The sequence below is a fragment of the Pogona vitticeps genome, chromosome 4 (assembly GCF_051106095.1).
Source record: "Pogona vitticeps strain Pit_001003342236 chromosome 4, PviZW2.1, whole genome shotgun sequence".
Taxonomy (NCBI): Eukaryota; Metazoa; Chordata; class Lepidosauria; order Squamata; family Agamidae; genus Pogona; species Pogona vitticeps.
Genome location: NC_135786.1, coordinates 31,488,101 through 31,499,920, shown reverse-complemented (window position 1 = coordinate 31,499,920; position 11,820 = coordinate 31,488,101).

The window sequence follows — 11,820 nt, the reverse complement described above, 5'->3', positions numbered from 1 at the left end:
CTATTGACAACTGAAGACTCATATCTTTGGGCAGGCTTTTAACAATCATAAATGAGTCCCTGAAGGCCATTTTAGTAGAGCTTTAAAAGTTTAAAATGTTTTAATCATTCCATGAATTTTAATTGCTATTACAGCCTAATTGTTTTAATGCATAATTTATTGTGTTTTTAATGGTGCTTTTTTAACATCGTGAGCCTCCTTGAGCCCCTTTATTGGGAGAGAGGTATCTTATAAATAAGACATATCAATTAATCAATTTATTGTTGTTGGACTCCAGTTCTCAGCAGCCCTGTCAGCATGGTCCATGGTGAAGCACAATGGGAGTAGTAGCCAATCAACATCTGGATGGCCCCAGGTTCCATACCTGTACAGCCTCCTTGAAGACAGCACTGTTCACTGGCTTTTCAGGCCGTCCATTTATATGTAGTGGATCACGAAGAAGAGCGTTTGCTTTTTCATGAAAGTAACAAGCCTTCTTTCCACATTAATTTTAAAGCCTGTGATGGCTGAGGGTTTGTATCCACTGGGATTCTTTGCATTCCCAACATGTATTTGGCATAACTTGTGAAATTATTGACATGTATAAACTTTATGCCTGCAGGCTATGTCTGCAACAAACAAGACAGATGAAAAAGGAAGTGTCCCTGCTCGCATATACAGAGGGCAGGCACATGGACAAGAGGCACCATTTTTCTTCCCAACAGAGATGGGAAGACGTTCCTTTCATCTGTATTTTTAAGTAAACTGACCTAATTCTCACATCCGGTATTAGTAAACAGATTGCAGGACACCTATCTTTCAGAAATGCACTCTTCTCTGAATTTCACGATGCTGTCCTTGCCTCAAAAAGGCATACAATATGTCAAACAAACGTACATTAAAATGTGCATATTGGAAAATGCATATGGGAATGAATGTGAAATTTTAACACAAATTAAACAGCATCAACTACACAAATTAGTTTTGAAACTGCATGGAACAAACGTATCACCGAATGCATGTGAAACCAACAGAGACTGGAAATAGACTGATCTCTACAGTCTCTTCTACTGCAATTTTTCCTTCAAAAAAAAGGGGGGGGGGAAGCCTACTGTAAAGTAGCTAACATGACTGCACAGGAAAAAGTACGATGATATCAAATACCAAACAACATGACAAAAAATGCAACAATATAAACCTATAAACAAACTTCCAACAGAAGATTTAGATACCAATTTTTGTTGTTGTTGTTGTTTAGTTGTTAAGTCATGTCCGACTCTTTGTGACCCCATGGACCAGAGCACGCCAGGCCCCCATGTCTTCCACTGCCTCCCAGAGTTGGGTCAAATTCATGCTGGTAGCTTCGGCGACACTGTCCAACCATCTCGTCCTCTGTCGTCCCCTTCTCCTCTTGTCTTCACACCTTCAGAGTCTTTTCCAGGGAGCCTTCTCATGAATGGCCAAAGTATTGGTGCCTCAGCTTCAGGATCTGTCCTTCCAGTGAGCACTCGGGGTTGATTTCCTTCAGAATTGATAGGTTTGTTCTCCTTGCAGTTCAGGGGACTCTCAAGAGCCTCCTCCAGCACCACAATTCAAAACCATCAATTCTTTGGCAGTCAGCCTTCTTTATGGTCCAGCTCTCATTTCCATAGATACCGATTTAGTAAATATAATATTATTCTCTCTCTCTCTCTCTCTCTCTCTCTCTCTCTCTCTCTCTGTGTGTGTGTGTGTGTGTGTGTGTGTGTGTGTGTGTGTGTGTATGTGTATACCGACAAATATTCTATCTAGATCCAGAAGAAGCCAAAAGAAAAACTAGGCAAAACCAGTTAATACTGGAGCTTGGAAGTTCTAGTTTAGGGGATTCCATCTTCTAGAATGCCCCAGCCAGCTGTTTTTAAAAAGTAATGTTTGCAAGGTCTACTTAATACTACAGTTCTAACAGAATTCAGGGACCATCTCTCTCACACACACCATCCCCAATCAAATCTGCAGGCTAATGCAGTGCAAAGGTAGGAAACATTGCTTTTTGGAGACAGTGACTCCTAGAATGGCCATTAGCTATGCTGGCTGTGGAACTGTGGAACAGCTGTGCAGTCCAGAGAAGCTCTATTTCCCATCTCTGATGTCTGGCTAGAAAAATGGGTGTTGGCTTCTCCTGCACTGTTTTGGTGCAAAGTGAAGCTAACTTCAACAGTGGTTGTGACCTGAGAGCCCAGCCTACCAAGTGGTCACAAAGTCCTGTCAAAGACACACTTCCTCCCATTGGAAAGTAGGAAAATAGCCTCACTGACTCAATAGGGATGTTGCTCCAGGCAGCTTTACATGAGAGCGAACTGGGTTTCCCTTCAAAACTAGAGAGAGAAAACACTGTGGGGGAATGACACGATACATTTTCATTTCCACTGTTGCTGATATTCACCCACAGAGCATTGTGATGAGAGCTAAGAAAAGCAAACATTCAACGACAGCAGAAAAACTTATTTTAAGAAAGAGTCCATACGTTTGACTATCTTTATCATTTAAACAAATAATTGTATTTTACTCTCCAAGACAACAGTTCTGTGCTTCCTTGGCTGGCATGAAGCCTTATTGGTTCCAATGAGATGACCTTTTGTTTGTGGCAGATCTATTATGTGACCCAGTCCAGGTTTTCAGGATGTGCTAAATTAATCACAATCTAATCCATCTATCCTAGCTTTTACCTCAGACTGGCAGGGCAGTCTAGAAATTAGAACAGCAGTCTGCCTACCATGCAAAAAGGAACTATAGAATTAGCTCTGCATCTGTGAAGCTTAATTTGAATCAGAGTCTTAGTTTAAAAAAAAAAATCCCAGGACACTGAACACAACTACTTCTAAATAAACACATTAAGATCTGGCTAAACAACATTTTTCCAGTTAAAGAGTCACTGACTAATCTCTTTCCAGTTATTCCATTTCCTATACATGTGTTGGGTGGTTCGGTCATCTCTCTTCTTTCATAGAGATCGTACATTTCAGATCAAGGCAGGAATTCTACTGGTGCTTCCATACATTTTGTATAAATTGCTATTGCTAAAAATGGCTAATGAATGTGATAAAAGGACATATCTCAGTTGGATGCATGCCCCAGCATGTGACTGAGACAGCCCCTGGTCGGTTGGCAGGTAACCATAATTAGTTCCAGTAAGTTATACAAACCTTATGTATACATCAGTAGGACTCTGGCCAATGTATTTTAAAGTATTAGTAAGGCAAGTTCAATTTTGGACTACACACCGAGAATTTGCCATCCATTATAGCTACTGACTACTACAAACAGGTCATAACCTGTAAGGAGTACATGCAAGTGATTTCCTAGAACGCAAGCATAGGCAGGAGAAACATCCACCAAATACTTGGGTAGTCAAAGGAAAAAAATACATTTCTTATTGTTCCAAAGCCAATTCTTTCATTCAGTTACCCTGTACTCAGAGCTTAAACTCTTCTTTAGAGGCAGGGTTCACTCATGACATTTTACTGCCTGAGAGGAGGAATAAAATGGCACCCTCTCATTCCTTGTACAAAGGTGAACTGAACTTTGAAAGGTAGTAATGGGACAGTCTTTTCTACTACACTTGAAAGCAAAAGGCTAACTTCAAGAATCATGGTCGAGTTAATTACATAGATCAACCTCTGTCAATACTTTGCTGTCACCTCCCAACATCTGGCATCTGAGGCCACTGGCTCACTCTACCTAATGATAGATATGGGCCTGTCCAAAGATGTGTACAATATTGTACACTTAGAAGTTGTATCCTCTGTACTACATTGCAGTTGTCACTAAATTCCAGCATGAGTTCACCATGGATTGCCTTGCTATTTCTCACATTGCTTTCTTCTAAAAAGATCAGATTGTTACATTTCAATAGAGAGCTCATACTCTTTAGAGCTGCCTGGTGTTACAGCTATGACCACAACCTGAAGTCTGCCTTCAGGATGCAGGATCTTGTGCAAATTATAAACACTTTCTTCCCCAGGAAGGCCATGATCGCTCAAGACTGTTGTATTTAAGCCTTAAACTGACATCTCCAGCCAATGGAGAGCAACAGAAGGACAGACATTTAGTGGCAGAGATGATAGATTCCCTTTCCTCTTTGAATTGCCACCAGCTGCCCAAGGGCTATTTCTGCCTTGAGAAACCAATCTCGATTTCTGAAATGAATATATAAAATGATAGCATCTGTCAAATGGCAAAAGGCAAGATCAATAGGACAACAAGCTGCAAAAACTTGTAATTGCCTTGAGAGCACCTTGATTTATTTATGTGCTTTTTGTCCCCAGGTTTAGGGGGCTTTATTTTTAAAGAAAATATCAAATTTTCCTACCAAGAAGATAATGAATTAATCACAGGAATTCACACAGGGATAACCACAAAAAAGTGGATAAAAAGCGACAAACACAGAAAGAAAGAAAAAGAACACATTGCAATTCAGAGTTTCTGTGGGTGGACAGGAATCAATTTATTTTTACTATTTTATTTATTTTTATTATTTTTATTTATATGCTGCATTTCTCCCAACAAGGGACCCAAAGCAGCTCACAATATTAAAATTCACACAATTTAAAAAAATAAGTTAAATATTAAAATATAAATGAAACAATGTATGATTTAAAATATAATTAAAAGATTAAAACATGAAAACATAAAAAAGATTAAAATGATCTGCAAATTTGGGGTTCAGGGATTCAGTTATACAAAAGCCTGCCTAAAGAGATGGGTCTTTAGCTTTTTTTTCAAAAGGATAAAAGGTAAGGGCTCAAATTTAGGAAGTTTATGTAGAGAAAGAATGGGAATTTAAATAAGGAATCTTAGGACTGTGGTTCAGAACCATCAAGTCTGTGTTCCTAGACGCTCTTGCTGTAGATTAAGCCTATGTGAACAGAGTGGGACTCCTTGAGGAAAAAAATGTGTGTAATGACCAAATGTGGAGAAACAGCAGGATTTGTTCCGCGTCCTGATTCAGAACTTTGGGAAATGACCTATTTCTGCTCAGATGGGTGATTTCTAAGTTAGATGACATAGAAATCTCAAGGGTTATATCTCCCACTGACTAACACCAGAAAGTTTTTAATTTAGTGTGTAATTTTTCCTGCTCATAACTAGATGAGATTTGGAGGCTTAATAGCTGTTAATAGGGTATTACGTATCCCAACAGTTAAAAATATAGGTTCAAGACTACGTGCCTTATAATTTAAAAAAAAAATTATTTGCAGAACAAAAAGAAATGTTGCAAGTTTAGTAGCTTGATAACAATAATAATAATTGAGTGTCATCAAGTAAATTCAGATTTATGGTGACCGTTTTCCAGGTTTTCTAGGCACAGAATATTCAGAAGTAATTCACTATTCTCTTCTTCTGGGGGCATCCTGGGACTGTACAGCTTGGCCAAGGCCACATAGGCTGACTCTACTTGCAGGAGCCACAGTGGTTAATAAAACTCCCAATCTCTGGCTCAGCAATCAGATGCCTAAACCACTGGGCTATCCAATCAGACATTTGTTGTTGTTTAGTCGTTAAGCCGTGTTTGACTCTTCGTGACCCCATGGACCACAGCACACCAGCCCCCCCGTCTTCCACTGCCCCCCTGGAATTGGGTCAAATTCATGTTGGTAGCCAATCAGCCATACTGTACTAGAAATACAGAAATCCCAAATGCAGTAGTGACAGCAAAAACAAAACAAAACAAAAAACAAAAACAAAAAACCCTCCAGCAAAGCTCCTGAAACTGATGGACTTTTTTTCACAGAAAAATTAAAGCTAATAGAAAAGTGTGTGTGTGTGTGTGTGTTCTGTGCTGTCAAATTGGAACTGACTTATCATGATTCTAATAAGATTTCCAAGGTAAGTTATATTTATGGAGCGATTTTATCAGTTCCACTGCCCCAGTAAGTTTCCATGGCCAAGTGAGGATTCAAACCCTGTTTTCCAGAGTCCTACTCCATCACTATGTCCACTACACCACACTGGGAATCCCAATAGAAAAGTATGACTTAGATACTCTAGTGAATCCTTACAATCAAAGCTACAGATCAAGAACCTTTTCTGAGATTTGGTTAATTTTATCTCCCCCAAATGCCAAAACTTGTAATGGCTGCAGAATAAGAGCTTAATGGACCATTTACATAAGGATTTCTTAAAAATAATACAGGACAGAATTTACAAAAATTTTCATTCTGAGCCATATTTGGAACTGGAGAAGCACTATTCTTCATATTATGATTTTGGGGAGAGATACTATGACGGGAATATGGATACATATGCTCGATACAGGAAGTTAAGGCAAATGAATATAGTCCAATAAATCATTAGACACATAAAATACAGAAAGCTAGAATACTTCAGTTACATAATGAGCAATGCAAAGTATAGATTGTTAAAGTTGATCATTTAGGGTAAAGTAAATGAACAAGAGAAGTACATTCAAAGCCAGCTAGCCGCAAAATTCCAGACGATGCATGTTAGAGCTAGGGAGGAGTCTGATGCTTGAAAGTGTCATGCTATTCTGGTAGTGAAAGCATGGTGAAATTAGAAAGGAGGAAATATATATCTTTCAAAGCACTCTGGTTATAAAGTCTACTATAAAATGTGCCCAAGGATGAGAAGATAAACTTGTCACTGACCCATCTACATTCATTCATTTCCTATCTACTGCTCATCCTTTTTTCAACAGAAAATACATTATTCTCAGTACTAGATTGTCTACTTCTCCCAGGCTTCAGCTGGGTATTAGTTTCAGAGTGCAGTCCATTTCTGGGAAGCCCCAGAACTGGTCCTGTGAGGACTGCTTCCGTCTGAACTTTGTTCCAACTCACATTGCCACTGTAAACGATGCACAGGATCTCAACCTGTTTTGTTTGTTAAACTGATTTCTTGTCAGTCCTGAAACCACAGTTTTCTACTTCAGTTTCACAAACATGAAAAAGCAAAACAAAACAAACCCAAAAAACAATAATTTAAGGAAAAACCAAACCAAAAGGCAAAGCCATGCTGGAACCTGGAAAAGGAAAACCACATCTCTGAGTAGGTCACTATTAGGAGTACCAATAAATATAGCAAAAATTTTGAATCCTGGCTAATTCTGAAACATACTTTAAATATTTGGAAAGCGTCTTCATGCCCTATTTGTATTTGCTTGTCAACAGAACAGACAGAAATGTTTTCCCACACTACACATCATCACATTTTTTCAGCCTATGTGTTAAGTTTGTACCTGTAGTTAACAGTTGTATGCTAAAAAAATATAAGTACCGTACATTGTTTCTTATAGTGTCTAGGTAGCTCTCTTGAATTCTTCAGTTTGTTCCTGATTTCGCTTTTCTTGTGTGTATATTGCCATGATTTTGCTAATATATTTCTGAAATGTTCTTTAAAAAACTTTAAATATCTCCCCATTTTACATCACCACTGCAGAATCCAAATGAGTAATAAAATGGAGGAACTGTACTACATGCAGGATTCCAGCAGATACTGTTATTAAGACTGGCTTAGGGCCATTATTTAACTAAGTGCTTTTTTATTTCTCTCTTTAAGATGCATAGAAAAGCTTGATCAAATAGCAGTGGAATAAAGTAGCAGGTAAGAAGATGGAAGATGAAATAGAAAGTCCCTCAAGGTAAGGAGCACCCGTCCTATGTTCAGCAACGAAACACTGTTGAGGGGGTCCTGCCCAAAAGACAGGGCACAAGTAGTAGAGAGAATAATCTTTGGGTTAATGCTACAAGCAAAAGAACACAAATATGTTGAAATCTCCATGAAACATTTTAAAGCTCTGCGAGATTAATTATGGGACAAAGAGCTTCCTTGCTTCTTCCTCTGTGATTTGTATCAAATATTTTTGGTCTCCGTCCCCACTGAGAAACAAAGTATACACATCCAGGAAACACAGAAGGACTGGTTGATTGTTAAGATTGATACCAACAACCCATTTAGGGCTTCATATACTTAAATAAAATAGGAATCATCCTAAGTTAGTTTGTGCAATTTGCAAATTGTGGAATTTTGCACAGAAAGAACCACACAATTTTGCACAAATGGGCATACTTTATGCCAGACATGATTTTCTCTAATGTGAGGAGTCTGTCTCCAGAAAATTTGGTGCTATCCACGTAGATAAAGACAGGAATGATTAAATCCTTCCTTGTTGCCTACAAGGTTGAGGATTTATCTCCCTACCTAGAAGCCGCCTCTGTCCATTCAGAGGCCTTGGTAATAGAAGGCAGGAATACATTATTATTCAATCTCTCATTTTGTTACTAGAGAGCAGCACTTGCCTTCTGTAGTTCAGCTGCAGCTAATGGCTTCGCCACTGCCTGCTGAAGAGAAAATAAGGATGTAAAGAAAGGTGACCCTCCTATTTTCCTTCATACCACTTTGCCTTCTCAGCCTGCTGCATCAACAATTCACAGAATGTGATCAGTGAGCTGGCTGCATTTGTGGGGACACAAAGTCTTCAGTTCCTACTTGGCTGCCTGGGCATGACTTGTAAGGCTGCTAAAGTGTGGAGTAGAGAGCAGGGGGCTGGCTTGAAGAACCTCCTCCAAATACTGTACCCATATTTTTGTTCTCCATTCTGGATGTTGGTAAATCCTAAGATTTCCATGTCTGCAACTTCCCATTCCCTCAGATTCCAGGGCCAAAACATGAGACCAGAGTGCATATGTCTGTGATGTCATGGGAGAAAGGCTCTTGTGGAACAAATATGCCTGTCTCTCTGTGTGTGCCTGTGATATGAGACAGACAATATGGATTTTTGCACTTATTCGTGAACAAATGTTATGTGCACAACATACATCTTTGTACTGATCCTTGACACCAGTGGGAAGTGAGGAGAAAATAGTTGTTCAGGTAATAAAGCCCTATTCACATAATAAAACCCCACGTTCCCTCATCTGAGACAAACTGGTTTGAGATATGTTACCTCACATGGACATTCAAGAGAGTATAGCATTGCCTCAAATCCAGCAATTCTAATTGTGCCTTCTTTCCTTTAGATTCATATTGAAGTCCACCACAACTCATTTCCTCTATGCCATTGATAGCAGTTTCCTACTTCTGAAGAGGTTTTCCCTCCGTGCTCCTCTGCCAACCAGTCTCCTCAGCTAAGGAGTCACTCATCATACCAAACCTCCTGTTGTTTCTTCGAAGTCCACTGCCCCAATGGAATTCCAATGAACATAGAAAATGGCTGAAATCCTGTTGCTTACTCTAAGAACACTTGTAATTTTCAGCACATTTCTAGAGGGCAAATAAGGAGTCCCTACCATGATTCTTGGGAGCATGCACATAAGGTGGTTTGGTGGATAGATGTGCATCCCCAAGCACAGTGGGGACTTTTTATTTGTTGGTTAGTAGGAACTGTAATGCAAGGGTGTTCCCAGCAAGCTGGAGGGTGCGATTCAGAACAATGTGGTCCTTAAACACAAGAAGCCTAAGATGTCCATGATCCAGTTATTTGATTTCTCTGAATGTTAATAAAATGACTCCCTGACATGTCAGGTAAATGCATTTGGATTTTCCTTCGCTTCTCAGAAAATGCCCCAGGTGAAAAAGGGGGGCGGCGGAGAAATGGGCTAAAGTTCATGCCTGGTGTATGTCTTGTGTACTGTAATGGCAAGAGTCTCTCCCAATCATTTTTGCTGTTCCGTCTTTTATATTTATTTATTATTGTGACTTACTTCCATCCCAAGTGAATTTACAATCCAATTCACCTGGAAGCGGCTGGATGCAAGTCGGGACATGCAGCATGGAAATGGAAGTTGACAGTAGCTAAATCACTTCCAGCAAACCTATTTGGTATTTGTTTCTCACATCTGACATTCTGATAAGCAGTTCCCCATTCACAGCCCAGAACGGGTGTTTTAGCAAGGGTCCACCATTAATTCATGAAATGATCAGGGGTGTTGTGTTGATAGAAGGAAGGATTCACCACCACCCTTGATGTTATAACAGCACTGTGTGAAGGGAATGACGGGTGATGAGTTGTCAGGAAAGCATATACAGTATTAACTCTAATCCACAGCCTTCCAGGAAGGCACCAGAGGGAAAAGTTGAACAGAAGAAAGCAGATTGTGCTGCCACCTGCCTATGTTTCTTTGTTACTGCACTAGGAAAGAAAACTAGCTGTTGGATCAAGGACAGTGTTCTAGGCAAACAGAAAAAAAGAACCATGTGAGGCATAAGTAGAAACAAAATTCTGGGCTGAGTCACTAAAAGCACACAAAGAAGGGGCGCTTTTATGTTCTTGAGAACATGTCTTCAGGCATTCATTGTTGTTATGTGCCATCAAGTCACCTCCAACTTATGGTGACTCTATGAATGATCAATGAATGATCAGTCTCCAAAATGTCCTGACCTCAACAGCTCTGCTCAGCTCTTGCAAACTCAAGCATGCAGTCCCTTTAGGGAATCAGTCCATCTTGTATTTGGTTTTCCTCTTTCCCTGTTGCCTTCCACCTTTCCCAGTATGATTGTCTTTTTTAAGAGAATCTATTCTTCTCACAATGTGACCAACGTAGTAGGACAGCCTCAGTTTCAAGATTTTCCCCTCCAGAAATAGTTGGCACTGCCTCTTTTTCATCTTTCTGGCAGTCCAAGGTATCTGTAAAGCTCTCCTATAACACCACATTTCAAACGAATCAATCAGGTATAGTTGGAAAAAGACATGAGGAAGAGAGTGGAAGAGACAAGAGGTATTTAAAAAACTGTCCTAAATACAATGGCCTCTGTTCTTGAAGACAGACTGTTAGTAAGACTGACTCTAGATTTTAGATTCAGTATAAAACAAAACTGGCAAGGCATTAGCTTATCGACTAGGAGACAGGAGAGTCATCAGTTGCCATTGCTGTAACCACTGTTACACCCTTCCACATATCAGTTTTAAAAAGCCTTATGTGCTTCCCACTCCAAATATGAAGAAATCTATGGATGATGTTGCTATAGTCTTCAAAAAATAAATCCAACTGGCTGATCCGATGTGCATTTGAAGGTAATTTCTTTTTTACATCAACATGAGCTAAAATCCTGCTGAGTAAAGTGTACTGGTGTGAGGAACATGAGATCGCCTGGCAGGACGAACTGCTGGTAATTGAAGGGGTCACATGGTATGAGACTGATTGCACACGAGGAAGCATTCAGAAAAAAGAGGTGACATCCTTGACTCACTGAAGCAAATATGACTGAATATGCAGGGATTTGAGTCTGACATTTGAAATTTAAGAATTCAGAGTCTGGGGGGAGGCATCTACCAGTTTTAATTTCTCCATCTTTATTTTTTGCTTTTTGCTATCCCAGTTATTTAGTTACTTATTTGGTTTGTTTCACACATCATTAAGGGACCCAAGATGGCTTGCAAGTAATTAAAAAACAACCACAAACCACCTAAAAACACAGTAAGTCATGATATTAAAAATCAATTAACAGTACACTTTATTAAAACAGTTAAATATGAAGGGATTTTGGCAAATTCTTATAATAAAACAAATCAACAAGTTTTGCCCATCTGTGTCCCAAATCCCCTGCTTCCTTTTTCACTGGCTAACAGTGCTACTATCTTTGATCTGACTTGGTCTAGCTGAAATTTTATTCTGACTTCAGTCATAGGAGCCACCACTTCTCATAGAAAGTGAATGAGATTCATTTTTCATTGTCAGTTAATACATTTTCAGTCTTGAAGAAACTTTATAGGTCACACTGTACAATGTACTCTTTTGAAAAACATGTCCTGTAATTGGTTGATTCAACATTTTGACTTCAAGAAAAATATAGGCTGGCCTGATTTCTTTTAATATTTGGCAGAGAAGCACTTTTACAATGACATCA